The 14,835-nt window shown below is 42.6% G+C and overlaps 1 long non-coding RNA gene across 2 annotated transcripts in view; it reads left to right on the top strand.

Moving 5' to 3' along the window:
• The window catches only part of LOC138987531 (uncharacterized), a 39,108-nt gene extending 34,767 nt beyond the window's left edge, over positions 1–4,341 (top strand). For both annotated transcript variants that reach the window (XR_011463889.1, XR_011463888.1), the window contains exon 3: positions 862–4,341. This is a non-coding gene — a long non-coding RNA (uncharacterized lncRNA). The remainder of the gene's footprint in view (positions 1–861) is intronic.
• The last annotated feature ends 10,494 nt before the right edge of the window (positions 4,342–14,835 follow it).

Raw genomic sequence — 14,835 nt, 5'->3', positions numbered from 1 at the left:
AGGCAAGACCAGTTCTGCAGAGAAGGCCATGTGTGGAGCAGCAGAGGAAAGGGAGATGGAAAAGGAAGCAGAGCGCCTGCAGGACAGGTGGGCAGGGTCCAAGTGACCCCTCACAGAGGTCCCGGACTGAGTGTAGTGCCCACTCAGAGCAGTGCTCCAGACTCTCATGGACCTGCAATCAGCCTGAGCTGGCACAGAATGAACACCATGAGTTTGCATTTGGCAATTGTTATGGGCCAAATCTGGAGAAGGCAATGGCACCCCACTCCAGCACTCTTGCCTGGAAATTCCCATGGACGGAGGAGCCTGGTGGGCCACAGTCCATGGGGTCGCTAAGAGTCGGACAAGACTCAGTGACTTCACTTTCACTTTTCAGTTTCATGCATTGGAGAAGGAAATGGCAACCCACTCCAGTGTTCTTGCCTGGAGAATCCCAGGGATGGGGGAGCCTCGTGGGCTGCCGTCTATGGGGTCACACAGAGTTGGACACGACCGAAGCGACTTAACAGCAGAAGCAGCATGGGCCAAATCATGTTACCTCCAAATTTGTATGTTGAAGTCATAATCTCTAGGACCTCAGAATGTGACTGTGTTTGGGGACAGGGTCATTGAAGGGGTGATTAAGATGAAGTGGAGTCCTAACCCCATAGGACTGGTGTCCTTATAAGAAGAGGAGATCAGGGGACCTTCGTGGTGGTGTGGTGGTTAAAACGGCACTTTTCAATGCAGGGGGTGCAGGTTTGATCTCTGATCAGGGAGCTAAGATCCCTTGCCTCATGGTCAAAGGACCAAGGTGCAAAACAGAAACAATACTGTAACATAATCAATAAAGACTTTTTTTTTTTTTTTTTTTTTTTAAAGGGAGATCAAGATCCAGACATGCAGAGCAGGATGACCATGTGAGGATACGGGGAGAAGACAGCCATCTATCTGCCAAGAGAAGAGACCTCTTGAGGAACCAGTGTAGCCTACACCTTGATCTCGAACTTTTAGCCTCCAGGACTGTGAGAGAGCACGTTTCTCTGTGGTGTTTGTTATGGCCATGGTAGCCATATCTTATAAGGGATATAAGACTGCTAATAACCATTGAGAGAGGTCTACTGTTGTTGGGGCTGGGAAGTGACAAGATTAGGGGAATTAGGGAGATTCCTCACTTCATGGTTGCTGAGAAAGGTTTGAATTTGAGGAAGAAAGATCTCTTTCTGGGCAGTTTGTCTCACCTCCTCTCCCTTTTTACTGAATAGTACATTCTAGGCATGTATTTTATACCATTTGGCTCCCCATAAGGCCCCCTAGTATGGATCCTGACCCAGGTTGTGTTGAAAGCTCCAAGATGCTGCTTTTTCCCAGGCCCAGGTGCCTCTGCAGTTGGAGCAGAGTCTGTTCACAGCTCTGGAAGCTCTTCAGCCTGGGTCAGGGTTTGGGGGGCCCCTGTATCTGCCTAAGTTCTGGGTCATCCTGGCCACACTTTTACTTGCCCTCCTTGTTCACTGGAACTTGATAACATGGTACAGCTTTTGGCAAGTAGCTGGCCCCTCCCCCTACCTCTGTAATTGCCCTCAGATTCTCTGCTCTGTGGGGTTCTCTGCTACTTCTGCCTGCCCATCATCCTGGGCCATGGACTCAGATGGATGGGAGTTCAGGTGTCAGCTCCTTCTGGGGGTGGTGAGTGAAAGTTGCTCAGTCATGCCAGACTGTTTGTGACCCCATGGACTATAGCCCACCAGGCTCCTCTGTCCATGGAATTCTCCATCCAAGAATACTGGAGGGGATTGCCATTCCCTTCTCCATGGGATCTTCCTGACCCAGGGATCAAACCTGGGTCTCCTGCATTGCAGACAGATTCTTAACTGTCTGAGCCACCAGACCAAAGGACACCCTATCAGCAAACAGTGCAGTTTCATGGTCCAGGGATCTCTCTGCTTGGCCAGGACCTGAATATCCTGGAAAAGAGATACCCTTGCTGAAGTGGGGCCAAGTGGGTTGGGGGCCTCTGGGTGCAGGAAGATGGGAAGACCGAATGCCAGCTGGAGGGAAGAAGAGGCCTTTAAACTAGGGACCTTGAGTCTGCGGCTCAAGTTCTATCTGCATGCAAATCATCTGAGGAGTTTCTGAAAAAGGTTCTGGTGCAGGAATACCCATGTTGGCATCCTCCCCAAGCAGTCCTGAGGCAGGAGCTCCCCAAATCCCTTTTGAGAAACATTGCCCAAGCTAGTCCACTGTTGTGATTTCTTCATGGGCAGAGTCTTCACGACCACTCTTTGCTTATTTGCATGAGGATATCTATTTGTGACTTAAGGAGAATATGAAGTATAAAATACAGAGCAGGACTTCCCTGGTGGTCCAATGGTTGGGAATCCTTCTTGTGATGCAGGGCACATGGGTTTGATCCCTTGTCCAAGAGGATCTAACATGCCTCGGGGTGGCTGAACCCACGTGCCATAACTACTGAAGCCTGCATGCCTAGCACACATGCTCAGCAACAAGGGAAGGCACTACAATGAGAAGCCTGTGCTTTGCAACTAGAGAAAACCGGCGTGCAGCAACAAGGACCCAGTGTAGCCAAAAGTAAAATGAATAAATGAAGTAAATAAATAAAAACAAAATACAGAGCAGATTTAAGTTGAAAAATACAGATGAAGAAATGCAAGTTGTATCGGTGCCTGTGCCCTGACTCTTACCAGCCCCAGGGGTTTGTCAGCCTCCAGTCCCAATGCTCATGGGACAGAGACAGACGATAGACATGTGAAAATAGTGAAAAGAAATGCCAACAAGGCAATGAAAAGTGAAGAATCATTGAAGGAAACGTTTTAAAACTTGAGTGGGTAAAATGATAACTCTAAAACAAATGATGAAAAAGAGGAATAGTTAGCAAAAGTATAATAAGAATCAGCTAAATAACAAAAGCAAAGAAATATTACTAAAACTAGTGAAATGGAAAATTAGCCTAGAAGTCCATCATGAAAGAAAAAGTATTAGGAGACTGAGGGAAGGAAAAATACATGGGGCATGGTGGGGGCTAAAAAAGACCTAAATGAATACAAAATAATTACAAAGAAAAACAGATAAACATGAAAAGACTGCTTCTTTTACTCTCTTTTTGAGATAGGGGGAAAAATGGAGAAAAGTAAAATCAGCAAACTTGACAGTTACAAAGATGGATGGTAAAAGATGGATAAGAATGCAAAAGGAAAGCAAAAACAGCATAAATAAGAAACACGGAATTTGTGAAACATGGCAGAGTTACAAGGGTTAAAGAGTTTTTAAAACAGAATAAATACATCCTCAAAGATTAGTAAACAAAAACAAACACACTGAAAAAAAATCCCAGAGTTGAAAGCCAGCAAGTGGAAGGTGTCCACAGCTTGTCCTTGAGCGGGGACAGCTGGCTGGGCCCGGCATGGGGCTGGAGCTGCCTAGATGGTCCTTGCCTCAGACTTCACCTGGCACCTGGGCCTCAGTGACACTCCAGGCAGTTCCTGCATTTGTCAGGGGGAAGCCACCTGGAGCAGAAAAACACTTTCAACTGTATTGCACTGTATAGGGATGGTGACAGTTTACATGTCACCTTGGCCAGGCCACAGGGCCCAATAATTTGCTCAGAATTCTGTCTAGATGTTGCTGGAAAGATATTTCTAGATGTGATTGATATTTCCAATCCATTGACATTAAAGTAAAGCAAATAACCCTTCATAAAGTGGGTGCGTGCGTGTGTGTGTGTGTGAGTCACTTCAGTTGTGTCAGACTGTGGTGGAGACCCTATGGACTGTAGCCCACTTGGCTCTTCTGTCCATGGGATTCTCCAGGCAAGAATACTGGAGTGGGTTGCCATGTCCTCCTCCTGGGCATCTTCCCGACCCAGGGATCAAACCCACGTATCTTACATCTCCTACATCTCCTGCATTGGCAGGCAAGTTCTTTACCACTAGCACCACCTGGGAAGCCCCCATAATGTGAGTAGGCCTCATCAATCAGTTTGAAGATCATCAGAGCAAAGTTTCCCAAAGAAGGAGTTCTACTTCAAGACTGTGAGAGAAAAACCCTGCTTCAGTTTCTCAGATTCATTGCTGCAACTTCAACTCTGAATTTGCAACCTAAGGCTTGCCCTGCAGATTTTAGACTTTCCAGACCCCACAGTCGTATGAACCAATTCCTTACAATCTCTCTTTCTTCTATTGGTTCTGTTTCTCTGGAGAACCAACTAATATAAGAATTATTGTCTGCATCTTATCTCTATAGTAGCTGAGACTCTCCACACATGAGAAGTGCTAAGGCCCCTTGTTTCTTGTAGGTGCAGACAGGCAGTGGGTCCCAGTGTCCCAGGCCCTGAGACTTTGTGTAGTGGGAACATCTGACTGTGGGCCCTGACTGAGGACTGGTTCAGCAGCTTTTTTCCTATCTGTGAGTTGAGAATGCTTGTAGGGCATTTGTGATGATTCCAGATACTATGCTGATGAATATGCTGGATACATCAAAGACACTTAGGAAAAGGTGCTGAGTCTTGTCATTGAGAGTTATTTCCTGGTGCAGAGTAATGAGATGAGATGGGCAGGAACTAAAGAAGCAGGGAGGGGCTTCCCTGGTGGTCCAGTGGTTAAGAATCCTCCCAGCAATGTAAGGGACACCGGTTTGATCCCTGGTCCAGGAAGATCCCACATGTTGTGAGGCAATGAAGCCCGTGTGCCACAACTATTGAGCCAGCATTCTAGAGCCCTTGAACCATAGCTACTGAACCCACAGGCTGCAACCACTGAAGTCTGCAAGCCTAGAGCTTGTGATCCAAAACAAGAAAAGCCACTGCAGTGAAAAGCCCTCATGCTGCAACCAAGAGTAGCCCCATTCGCTGCAACTAGAGGAAGCCCATGCAAAGCAATGAAGACCTAGTATAGCCAAAATTAATAAATAAATCTTAAAAAAAAAAAAAGCAGAATGCACAAACTCAACTCTTCTTCTCATGGTCCATCCATTTAGAAGCAGCCCTTGGTGGAAGTTAAAACTACTCCTCCACTCATTTGTTTTCTGGGGTATCAGATCCTTTAAGAATTGAAGAATTAAGAAAGATCCAATCAGAGGAGGCTTTGGTGGTTTTCAAATAAGAGGGCATAGCCAGACATTTGGCATGTGGACTCTCCTGGGCAGGAAAGGAAATGACAAAGTGGGTTCCACATTCCTGTCATCCACCTCCCAGTCCTGGGCTTTGTAGAGAATGCTTGTGGCATCTGTCACTGAGCAGAGGGACTCTGGGATGGTGGTGCTGCATCCCATTGGGTCTCCTCTCAACTGGGCAGGAGGAAAGGCTGACTTTGAACAAGGTCATGTGGCCTTTAAAGATACGTGATCAAGAGCAAAGAACCACACCCATTCAGAAGCATATGAGCTCTGGGCTTGATTTTTCAGCCACCCTGTGGGAATCTCAAGGGAGATGGAATGAATAACATGGGTGTTCTGGCCGATTTTCTTAAAGGGGAGCTCAGGGCTGGGTTTCTTTAGAACAACAGGGATGAGTCATGCACTGGGAGCCCTCCCAGCCTTGGTCATGAACGTGGAAGTCCACATTCTCCTCCAGTTCCTTCTCCTCCAGGCTCCCAGGAGTATTGACTGTTACTCTGAACTCCCACAGTGACCTGGAATCTATTGATGAATGCAAGTAAATCTGGCTTCCAAACATACTTGTTTTAGGGATCAGGTGACCAGCTGGGGTAGAATCCTAGGGGTTATTGGAAGATCCTTCCAAAATTTGGTATCAAGGTTGAGCAAAGCCAAGCTGAAGGCTTGGAGAGGCAGCCATGGAAGCTGGGGTGGACTCAGCAACTAAGAGAACTTCCGGGTGGCAGTTGAGTTGGGCACCAAGGGACAGAAACATCAGCTGGAGGAGGAAGAACACATCAGGAGAGTTCGTTGCTCACCTTAGAGACAGGTGAGTATATGGTACAGGGCCACATGGGCTGAATTAAAGGTAGAGGCTGTAGATGCATGGGAGCTGGATTCTGTGTGTTGAGATTGTGCAAAGCCAGCTGGAATCTGCACTCTGCACCCCATGGCCAGATCTTTTTTAGAATGTTTTAATTTTTTTTTAATTTAACAGTGTGACTACTAAATCAACATAATTACAGTTCAAAAATGCTTCTTTCCTTCCAAGTGAACAGTAAATGAAGGTCACTCTTTAACCCAAATAACTAAATTACAAAATATGTGAAAGGCAAGATTTGTTCTGAAACCAAAACCACAAATTAAAATTATGAGGCAAGAAGTGTTAGAGAAATGTTTGACATTGATATTCGTGTCAGCAGTTGACCAAGTCAAACAAAAGTTTAACTCCTCAGTGTTTGCTGTAGAGATTGCTAGTGCCCACTTACATACATCCCATTCTCCACTCCTTGCTGGGCACAGGAAGACGCTACCTCTCAGCTGCCCCGCTCCTGCTTCTCGCCCACAGGCTGCAAGCAGAATTACCAGGTGTTTCTTCCTACCTGTGGCAGTCGAGAGCTCTTGCTGGCTGTGTCACCTGTGGAAGTCCCTGCCGGGGTGACAGACCCACATTTTGGAAGCTGCTTGGAGTTCAGAGCCACTGCTTAGAAGGTGGCTGCTCAGATCCATGATCTGTAAAGCCATAGACATTTTTGGCTTCATTGTTATCAATTACAAATTAGCCTATCTTGACTAATCCAGTGTTTGTTGGAATGTCAGGGTTATGTGTAAGCAACTCTATAACCCCTTAACTGAAACTCTCTGTTTGCATGCCTTATTCTTCATCTCTTTATTGAATAAACTCACTACTTAGCAAGACACTCAGGATACTTTGTAGTTTCTTCCCAGCCTGCTTTTTCTTTTGTCACTCCCAACACAAATACATCCCAATTCCACTTGGCCACACATGCTCTACTTGCCAGGCTTTAAAAAAAAGTTTTTTTTAAATTAATAAATGTAAAATTTCCCATTATCAGTCACTTATTAAAAAACAAGCCCTTATTTGTAAATTACATAGCATGTCTTCTCTCTATAGTATTGTGCATCCCAACAATAAACATATCCAATGCTTCCAAAAATTCACTTACATTTAAATAATATTCTTAAAGAGAATAATTGATGTGAAATTTTAATATAAAAATTCAGGTCAGCTGTAATATGGGATATTGTATTATGGAATATTTTTAAAAGCAGAACACATAGAGGTTAACAAGCCAGCAGTTTTCACCTGGCTTTAGTTTCTGCATTATTTTTACTACCTCTCTCACTTCCTATGAAAGCTGTTCTTGCTAGTCTTTGAATATTATCTCTGTAGGCTTTCTCCTGCACCTCTACATTCTTGCTCACGTTGAACCTTTGAATTTGTCAATACATGCTACGTTCTTTGCTGTGTTTACTGAAAGAATAGTCCCCTTCAAAGCCAAGTTCAAAGATTTCTCTTTTGAAGCCACATGGCTCTCAGGGACTGAGGGCTGATTCTTTTACACCCTCTGAGCTATTGAGTTACACTTCCATTCTGGGGTTAATCATGATCCATGGTGGTTGGCTAGTGGCCTCTGTCTTTTCAACTCTACTCTGAATTTTGCAAATAAAATAGGAATGCAGAGAAGTATAATCTCATGCTTGACCCATGAGATATTGAAAGATCATTAGGTTTAAAGTTTTTCTTTTCTTTTCTTCTTTGTAGAAATGTGATAGTCACAGTTGTTATAATTATTGTTAGACATCCTTCTGCCCCTTAAAGATCTCAAGTCAGTGTTCGGAGTTCAGGGTGAGTCAATCAAAACAGTGTTTAGCTATGAGACCTTGATGGCTTTATATGAACACGGTTTTAGCCCCTCAAAATGGGGTAAATGGGGCAAATAATGTTGTCATTGTAAAAATAAATGCTGTCCTATCTCTAACACAAGGTCTGGCAAGGCATAGATTTACTGAATGGTAATTGTGACTAGCATCTTTGATGAAGCACAAGCTGGAATCAAGATTGCTGGGAGAAATATCAACAACCTCAGATATGCAGATGACACCACGCTTATGGCAGAAAGTGAAGAAAAACTAAAGAACCTCTTGATGAAAGTGAAGGAGAGTGAAAAAGTTGGCTTAAAACTCAACATTCAGAAAACTAAGATCGTGGCATCCGGTCCCATTACTTCATGGCAAATAGATCGGGAAACAGTGGAAACAGTGTCAGACTTTATTTTTGAGGGCTCCAAAATCACTGCAGATGGTGACTGCAGCCATGAAATTACAAGATGCTTACTCCTTGGAAGGAAAGTTATGACCAACCTAGACGACATATTAAAAGCAGAGACATTACTTTGTCAACAAAGGTCTGTCTAGTCAAGGCTATGATTTTTCCAGTAAGTCATGTATGGATGTGAGAGTTGGACTATAAAGAAAGCCGAGCGCCGAAGAATTGATGCTTTTGAACTGTGGTGTTGGAGAAGACTCTTGAGAGTCCCTTGGACTGCAAGGAGATCCAACCAGTCCATCCTAAAGGAGATCAGTCCTGAATGTTCATTGGAAGGACTGATGATGAAGCTGAAACTCCAATACTTTGGCCACCTCATGCGAAGAACTGACTCATTGGAAAAGACCCTGATGCTGGGAAAGATTGAAGGCAGGAGGAGAAGGGGAGGACAGAGGATGAGATGGTTGGATGGCATCACCCACTCAATGGACATGAGTTTGAGTGAAATCCGGGAGTTGGTGATAGACAGGGAGGCCTGATGTGCTGTGGTCCATGGGGTCATGAACAGTCGGACACCACTGAGCGTCTGAACTGAACTGAACTGATCTTTGACTGCAATATTAAAGCAAGTTTGCTTCCTCAGACTGTGCCTCTCTTTTCACGGTAGGGGAATGAGATGCAGTGACCTGAATTTCATCTTGGAAAGGGATCTGAGTGTTGTTTTGTGGAAAGACAAGAGGATCATGGTCTCAGTAGATTCTTCCAAAACACACCTGGGCAGCTGCAGCTGGAGTCACCACCTGGTTACGTTTTGCTGATGCACATCCTCCAGGGTCCTTGGGAATCTGCAAGGTCTAACTGGTGAGTGAAACCGGGGATGGCGGGGCTGATAGGAAGCTCTTCTCCTGGTTCCTTCCAGCACTGCATATACGCATGAGTGTCTGCGGGCTCCCTGGATATAGTGCTGCTTTTGGCCATTGCTTCTTGTTTACTTTCTTAGAAAAAGTGGAAAGTTATTGCCTTGAAAGTTCACTTCTTCTTACCCAAGAAAGATGATAAATATTTCCTCCAAAAGTCATAAACATAAATGTTCATATGTGCTTTATTCATAATAACCAAAAACTGAAGACAACTTATATGGTCACCAAGAATGGAGAAGTAAGTACTGATATCCTCATGGTATATACCAGTGATAATATGTCTCACACATGAATGAATCTTGCAGTCTTTATGTTGAGTGAAAAAAATAAAAGGCAGAAAAAATATTCCATGATTTCAATATTTAAAAGACATGGTGATAGATGTTAGAAAAATAGTTACCCATTGGTAGGGTAGGGGAAGGTTAATTACTGACTGGGATGATGCATACAGAAAATTTATGGGTGTTCTGTTAATTTTGATCTGGGTGGATGTACCCACAGTTGCATACATTGATATATCTAAAATTTCACAGAGCTACACTAAGATTAGTTTACTTCATGTTAAGTCTCCATAAAAAATAAAATGAAAGAGTGAAATAGGGAGGAAGGGAGAGGGGAGATAAGAAGGGAGGGAGAAAAAGAGGGAGAGAGGAAAAGACTAAGAGGAGAAAAATTGGAGAAAATGAATACTAACTTTTTTACCTTGTCATTAAATGGAAGTAACCAGACAAATCACCCTTTTTTAAAAAAAAAATGAAGTTTTTTTTTTTTTTTTAATTTACAATGTGTTAGTTTCTGGTATACAGCAGAGTGATTCAAATATATATATATCCATATTCTTTTCCATCATGATTTATCATAGGATATTGAATATAATTCCCAGTGTTATACAGTAGGACCTTGTTTATCCATTCTATATATAATAATTTGCATCTGCTAATCCCACTACTGACGCATCCCTCCCCAACTCTCCTTCCCCTTGGTAACCACAAGTCTGTTCTTTATGTCTGAGTTTGTTTCTGTTTCATAGATAAGTTCATTTGTGTGACATGTATTAGATTCCATATATACATGTATATATATGTATGATATATAAATATACATGTATATATCATATATATGATGTATATATACATGTATATAAATATATGATGTCATATGGTATTTGTCTTTCTCTTTCTGATTTACTTCACAGTACAATAAGCTCCAAGTCCATCCATGTAGTTACAAATAGCATTATTTCATTCTTTTTCTTTAATAACTGAGTAGTATTTTATTATATATATATGTACCACATCTTTATCGATTCATCTGTTAATGAACATTAAGATTGTTTCTATATCTTGGCTACTCTAAGTAATGCTGCTATGAACACAGGGATGCATGTATCTTTTCTAATCAAAATTTTGTCTGGATATATGCATAGAAGTGGAATTGCTAGATCATATGGTAACTCTATCTTTAGTTTTTTGAAGAACCTCCATACCATTTTCCAAAATGGCTGCACCAACTTACATTCCTACCACCCGTAAGAAGTTTTCCTTTTCTCCACACCTGCTCCAGTATTTATTTGTAGACTTTTTGGTGATGGCCATTCTGACCAGAGTAAGGTGGTACCTCATTGTAGTTTTGATTTGCATTTCTCCAATAATTAACAATGGAGAGCATATTTTCCTGTGCCTATTGGCCATCTATATTAGACAAATTATCTTAATCCTGTGATCCTTAACCCTATCTTAATCTGAAAAAGAAACTGGGGACTTAGGTCTGTGTGGAAAGATAGAATGCTGTACAATTGCTGGAAGTTGCTGATTTCTTTACCACACACCCTGCCCAGGATTAGAGCTGCTGTTTTCCACTTTTCCATGTATTGATATCCTTTCTGTCACAAAATTTAATCTGGAACCAGCACAGGAGTGATAATCTATTCTGCTAAGATAGACTTCAGTGTTGGCTATGCTGTGGTTGAAAACCCAAACCCACCCACGGGGAAGCCTGTCTCTGAAAAAGTCCCGCGACGCTTCCAGAAATGCTGTGCTCTCACCAGGCATCTCATACAGATTGCTTTCTTGTTGTATAATTAGGGCATTGTCACAAGACACTGTGACACATTCTCTGAAACCAGTTTCTCTGTCAAACTGAAGTACTACATACACAGTGAAAATAATTCAACAATGCTTTCAAAGTAAGTACAGTATTTCATCAAGTCTACAAATGGCAAATGTTGGCAAGGATGTAGAGAAAAGGGAACCTTTTCTGCTGTTGGTGGGAATGTAAATTGAGGCAGCCACTGTGGAGAACTGTATGAGGGTTCCTTCCTTAAAAATCTAAAAATAGAGCTATCATATGACCCAGGAACCCCCGTTTTGGGTATATATTTGGAAAAGTTAAAAATTTAATTTGAAAAGATACATGCGCTCCAATGTTCATAGCAACATTATTTACAATAGCAAAAACAAGAAAACAATGTATGCCCATCAATATATATCAGTTCAGTTCAGTCGCTCAGTCGTGTCTGACTCTTTGTGACCCCATGGACCACAGCATGCCAGGCCTCCCTTTCCATCTCCAACTCCCGGAATTTACTCAAACTCATCTCCATTGAGTTGGTGATGCCATCCAACCATCTCATCCTCTGTCATCCCCTTCTCCTCCTGCCTTCAATCTTTCCCAGCATCAGGGTCTTTCCATATAATGGAATAGTATTCAGTCATTGAAAAGAATTAAAGTCTGTCATTTGCAACAATGTGGATGAACCTAGGAAATATTATGCTTAGTGAAATAAATGAGACAAAGACAAATACTGTATGATTTCACACATAGAATTTTAAAAGTAATACAAAGGAATATATATGTCAAAAAAAAATAGATTCACAGATATAGAAACAAACTTGTACCAAAGGAAGTGGGAGAGGGACAAATTAGGGGTATGGGTAACAGATACACACTACTACATGTAAAATAGATAAGCAACAAGGATTTACTGTATAGCTCAGGGAAACATAATGCCTATATTCATTATAATAACCTATAATGAAATGTAACCTGCAAAATTACTGAATTACCATGTATCGAAAAGACCCTGTGCTGGGAAAGATTGAAGGCACCAGGAGAAGAGGATGAGATGGTTGGATGGCATCACTGACTCAATGGACATGGGTTTGAGCAAGCTCTGGAGAGACGGTGAAGGACAGGGAAGCCTGGCATACCTCAGTCCGTGGGGTCTCAAAGAGTCAGACACAACTGAGTGACTGAACAACAGCAACCATGCTGTACACACGAAACTATCACAATATTGTAAATCAATACATCAACAAAAATTTTTATTTTTGTTTCTCACCCACCTACTTTCTCTGTTTTTTTTTTTTTTAATGTTATACTATTTTTTATTTTAAAAATTGTGTGCAGGCTTCCTTGGTGGTCCAGTGGTTAAGAATCTGCCCTCCAACGAAGGGGACATGGGCTCGATCCCTGGTCAGGGAACCAAACCCTACATGCCGTGGGGCAACTAAGCCCATGCACCGCAACTCCTGAAGCCTGCATGCCACAACTAAGGCCAGACACAGGCAAAAAAAAAAATTCTGGGCACACTTCAATGCATACATTTATCGAATTGATCTAGACTAGGGAATGTGAGGGATTTTCTCTGTGTCACTCAGCTACATTTTATTTGGCTGAATGGAATGTGAAATATATCATGTTCATACCAAAAAGAGTCCAGAGAACATAATGCAAAAGGAGAACCTTTTCAGGGGATCAAGCCAGGCAGGCTTGGTAGAAAGGCAAAGAATTAGAAAAATGTACTTACTGGCACCAGGAAATGAAGCTGGGAGGAGTCCGGGAGGCTTCATCACAGCTAGGGTTGACCAGGCAATGGCAGGCTTGCTGGTCTCTGAGTCATGAGCCATCTCTGGGCACAGGGCTGATCCACACATTTCATGCAGAGTCCCATCAGAAGATGCACTGCTGACCTTTTTGATTTACAGCTCTTACTCTGAAGTCATCCAGATTTTTATTTCATGACTCAGAATGACTTTGGTGTTTTTAATTTCCAACTACTGCCACTCAGCTTTTCAGAGCTGATATATTCCCTGTGGACAAGGTCAGACACATACGCATTTTGTTATTACTTGTGAGGCTTTGGCCCCAAATCCTGACAGAGTTCTCTGATTTTAACCCTGACAGCCACGTGGAGCTAAGGCTATCCTGGTGGCCAGGAAACAGAAGAGTCTATGGACACCATGGGAGAAACCAAGTGCCATGACTCTCAGTACACCTACTCGCCCTGTGCTACCATCCAGTTTTAGCATTAGAGATTCTAACACTATGATTTTGAACAATAGTAAACCCAAGGCAGCAAAGATTTTGAAATCACTGGTTCTGTTCTTCATAGCCCAGTACACCTAAGAAAGCGCGACGCCTTCCATAGTGAAGGAGGCTTGTGCCACTTTAGTCAGTCAATCCAAGAGGTTGAGAGAAGAGAGACAGGAACAATTGAAGCAGATGAATCCTCAAAGATGGTCTTAAACACAAGGACATTTTGAGTGCATCATCAGAACTCTAAGCTTAGATTCAGCCCAATAAGACCAGTCCCCACCACTTAGTCCTTTATGCTATAAATATACTGACTTTTAATCAGTTTCACCATCTGGAGAGTGTCTTGAGTATCAGTTCAGTTCAGTCACTTAGTTGTGTGCAACTCTTTGCAACCCCATGGACTGCAGCACGCCAGGCCTCCCTGTTGATCATCAACTCCGAGAGCTTATTCAAACTCATGTCCGTCGAGTCGGTGATACCATCCAACCACCTCATCCTCCATTGTCCCCTTCTCCTCCTGCCTTCAATCTTTCCCAGCATCAGGGTCTTTTCAAATGAGTCAGTTCTTTGGATCAGGTGGCCAAAGTATTGGAGTTTCAGCTTTAGCATCAGTACTTCCAATGAATATTCAGGACTGATTTCCTTTAGGATGGAGTGGTTGGATCTTTTTGCAGTCCAAAGGACTCTTGAGTCTTCTCCAACACCACAGTTTAAAAGCATCAATTCTTCGGTGCTTGGCTTTCTTTATAGTCCAACTCTCACATCCATACATGACTTACTGGAAAAACCATAGCTTTGACTAGACGGACTTTGTTGACAAAGCAATGTCTGTGCTTTTTAATATGCTGTCTAGGTTGGTCATAACTTTTCTTCCAAGGAGCAAGCATCTTTTAATTTCATGGCTGCAATCACCATCTGCAGTGATTTTGGAGCCCCCCAAAATAAAATCTCTCACTGTTTCCCTTGTTTCCCCATCTGTTTACCATGAAGTGATGGGACCGGATGCCGTGATCTTCGTTTTCTGAATGTTGAGTTTTAAACTAACTTTTTCACTTTCCTCTTTCACTTTCATCAAGAGACTCTTTAGTTCTTCTTTGCTTCCTGCCATAAGGGTGGTATCATCAGGATCTGAGGTTATTGATATTTCTCCCGGCAATTTTGATTCCAGCTTGTGTTTCTTTCAGCCCAGCGTTTCTCATGATGTTCTCTGCATAGAAGTTAAATAAGCAGGGTGACAATATGCAGCCTTGACATACTCCTTTCCTGATTTGGAACCAGTCTGTTGTTACATGTCTGGCTCTAACTGTTGCTTCTTGACCTGCATACAGATTTCTCAGGAGGCAGGTCAGGTGGTCTGGTATTCCCATCTCTTTCAGAATTTTCCACAGTTTGTTGTGATCCATATAGTCAAAGGCTTTGGCGTAGTCAATAAAGCAGCAG

The sequence above is a fragment of the Bos mutus genome, chromosome 4 (genome assembly GCF_027580195.1).
Source record: "Bos mutus isolate GX-2022 chromosome 4, NWIPB_WYAK_1.1, whole genome shotgun sequence".
In the NCBI taxonomy this organism is placed as follows: domain Eukaryota; kingdom Metazoa; phylum Chordata; class Mammalia; order Artiodactyla; family Bovidae; genus Bos; species Bos mutus.
The sequence above is the reverse complement of the archived record's forward strand: the minus strand, read 5'-3'. Positions and strand labels throughout refer to the sequence as shown.